Source organism: Microtus pennsylvanicus, chromosome 14 (genome assembly GCF_037038515.1).
Source record: "Microtus pennsylvanicus isolate mMicPen1 chromosome 14, mMicPen1.hap1, whole genome shotgun sequence".
Classification (NCBI taxonomy): domain Eukaryota; kingdom Metazoa; phylum Chordata; class Mammalia; order Rodentia; family Cricetidae; genus Microtus; species Microtus pennsylvanicus.
In genome coordinates this window covers 12,788,324-12,791,817 of record NC_134592.1, presented here as the reverse complement: position 1 = coordinate 12,791,817, position 3,494 = coordinate 12,788,324, and the positions used below count along the sequence as shown (strand labels likewise).

The window sequence follows — 3,494 nt, the reverse complement described above, 5'->3', positions numbered from 1 at the left end:
TCATGTTCATTGCAGCAATATTTATCATATCCAGAACCTGGAAACAACCTAGATGCCCCTCAACTGGAGAATGGATAAAGAAGATGTGGTACATTTACACAATGGAGTACCAGAGCAGAAAAAATAATGACATCTTGAAATTTGCAAGCAAATGAATGAATCTAGAAAACATTATATTGAGTGAGGTAACCCAGACCCAGAAAGACAAATATAATATGCACTCACTTATAAGTGGCTTTTAGACATAAAGCAAAGAAAAACCAGCCTACAATTCACAATCTAGAGAACCTAGACAACCATGAGGACCCTAAGAGAGTCATACATGGATCTAATCTACATGGGAAGTAGAAAAAGACAAGATCTCCTGAGTAAACTGGGAACGTGAAGATCACAGGAAAGGATAGAAGGGGAGAGGGCAGGAAGGGAGGGGAGGGGATAAAAATATGTATCTCAATAAAAACAATAAAAAAGAATAACAAAAATGTAGCAGTATCATTTGGCTCCTGACAATGGTCATTCTGTGAACCTCATCACTCGGCTTAGCAATTCATTTGAAAATTCAAGTTCAGGCTTCTTCTTCTTCTGGAAAACACCAAATGGCGGATGACTCCGGTGCAGCGGGAGGGCCCGGAGGACCCGGGGGCCCAGGATTAGGAGGCCGTGGCAGCTTTTGTGGAGGATTCGGTAGCATCTGAGGGGCCACGGGGCTGGCAGAGGTAAAGCTGAAGACAAGGAGTGGATTCCTGTCACCAAGCTGGGCCACCTGGTTAAGGACATGAAGATCAAGTTCCTAGAGGAGATCTACCTGTTCTCCCTGCCCATTAAGGAATCTGAGATTATTGACTTTTCCTGGGAGCTTCCCTAAAGGATGAGGTTCTGAAGATCATGCCCGTGCAGAAGCAGATAGGGCAGGCCAGCGGACCAGGTTCAAGGCTTTCGTCACTATTGGGGACTACAATGGTCACGTAGGTCTCGGTGTCAAGTGCTCCAAGGAGGTAGCCACTGCCATCCGAGGGGCCATCATCTTGGCCAAGCTTTCCATTGTCCCTGTGCGGAGAGGCTACTGGGGGAACAAGATTGGCAAGCCCCACACTGTTCCTTGCAAAGTGACAGGTCGCTGTGGTTCTGTGCTGGTGCGTCTCATCCCTGCCCCCAGAGGCACTGGCATAGTCTCTGCTCCTGTGCCTAAGAAGCTACTGATGATGGCTGGCATTGATAACTGCTACACATCAGCCAGGGGCTGTACTGCCACCCTGGGCAACTTTGCCAAGGCCACCTTTGATGCCATCTCTAAGACCTACAGCTATCTGACCCCCGACCTCTGGAAAGAGACTGTGTTCACCAAGTCTCCTTATCAGAAATTCACTGACCATCTTGTGAAAACCCACACCAGAGTCTCTGTTCAGAGGACCCAGGCTCCAGCTGTGGCCACCACATAAGGGATTTTTTTTTTTTTTTTGGTTTTTCGAGACAGGGTTTCTCTGTGGCTTTGGAGCCTGTCCTGGAACTAGCTCTGTAGACCAGCACATAAGGGATTTTATACAAGGAAAATAAAAGTGAATTAAGTCTGTTAACATTTTTAAAAAAAAAGAAAATTCAAGCTCGGCAGAATGCTTTTTAAGAAATGGAGGTCTCCTATGACAGTCACCTGATGATGGATGATAGGCTACTTTATATAATAATATATTTGTATACTTCCTTTCTAATGAGGAGCAAACAGAAAATGATAGTTTTAAATGATCAAAGCTGGTACACTCAGCAGAACAGACCTATCATGAACTAAGGCTTAGCAATCAAAGGAAAAATACTATGGTTTTTATCATCATAAATACTTTAAAATTTTTTTTATGTAGCTTTGGATTGAACTCAAGGCTTCCTGCCAGGACTGGGCTACACCCCGACCCCAGCTCTGATGTGAAATAGTCATTGATGAGGTTCAGTAAGCTGGGTGCTGTGCCCATGCTCGACCACAGATGAATGTAAAATCCTTACTTTACTGTTATTTTAAATAATACCTTATTTTTTTAATTAAAATATAATTATATCAAAAGAAGACTACACTTCCCAGGCTCCTTCGCAGCTAGAGGGAGTCATGTGACAGTCTGGTCAAGGAGGTGCATGCAGAAGTAGAAGTAGGTTAAACCTGTGGAGTCTTTTTAAAAGGCAAGTAGGGGAAGGAGACCTGTTTGGCCTTCAGCCTTCCTTCCCTCCTACAGCCTGGATTGCCAATGACAGCCATCTTAGATCATGAGGTAACAATGAAGACAAAGAGATTAGCAGTAAGAAAGCCAGGATCCCCGTGAGCATGAAACGGCCTCCCATCCGGGCATTGCCTCCCTTCCATCTCCTCTCACACAGGAGGGAAGCTGCAGCTGGGATTAATCTGGATTATCCTGGGTTTCCATCGTGTACCTTGGAACCGAATTTTAATGGCGTGCTCTCCTCAAAGTGCCGTCTTGGGCCCTGTCGTTTTAGATTCCTCGGCAGCTGCTCTCTGATAGGCCTGAAAGTTCTTTGAGAAATTCCTCTCTTGAATAATGAAACAACAGCCTGCGGGTGAAATGTGGAAACAGACGTGTTGCAGTCAAACCCCAGAAGGAGGCTGCAGACTCCTGTCTCCTGAGGGCCCACGGGTCTTCACTGGGAAAGGAAGGATCGTCCACCTGGCTAAGCATTTCATCCCCACAACTGAGGGTTGAAGGCCGGTCCCTAATTCCAGCCTGTGAGGATTGTTCCAACCTGGCTGGACTCAGGCTCAGAAAGAAGCCCTTCATCCCGTCCACGATACATGAGTGTACTCATACACAGTCCAGCAGCAGGGAGTCACGTGTTTCCTGCCAGAAGACCGACCTTGGCTTCATGAGTGGGACGTTCAGGAACACAAACTTCGGAGGGTCAGTGGGACAAGGCATGACTAGCCACCTATACTGTGAACCTGAGTGATTTTACTCAGAACCAATTATGACCGCAACAAAGCCTTCTGCAGCAGCTTCCTGTTCCCTTCCCACCAACCAAGAAGCTCAGCCTCTCGGATTCCCGGCTGCTTGCAGTTTCCCCGGTGAACATTGCAGGAAAGAGACTAGTTTCTGGAGTCAGGCCCTGGCTTCCATTGGTCCCTGCAGATGATGGGACTCAATGTCTATTCTCAGGACCCATGCATTCTTTTCCTGGTGGCAGTTTGCTGGCCTGCTCCACTCAGGACACCCAAGACAGGTGCCCAGAACAGCTACACCTTCCCTGGCACAGGTCCTCTGCCTCTAGCCCTCTGGCTAAAGCCCTGGATTCTTTGCATTTGATCCAGGAAGGCATTGCCCGTCTGTGGGCATTAGATGCTGTACATGGGCTGATCCTGTCTTTCTCAGTTGGCTGGGCCATTTGGGACCGAGTCACTCTTTCTAGTCCTTGAAGTTTTTATTTTATCTCAACCCCTGTGACTCTCTTCTTCTCTGTCTTAAGGTTGTCCCCATACTCTTGGAACTCTCCCAGCCAAGGGA

At 47.1% G+C, this 3,494-nt stretch overlaps 1 pseudogene; it reads left to right on the top strand.

Annotated features, from left to right (window-relative positions):
• The first annotated feature begins 596 nt into the window (after positions 1-596).
• LOC142834886 (small ribosomal subunit protein uS5 pseudogene) lies at positions 597-1,439 on the top strand (annotated as a pseudogene).
• Positions 1,440-3,494: the final 2,055 nt, after the last annotated feature.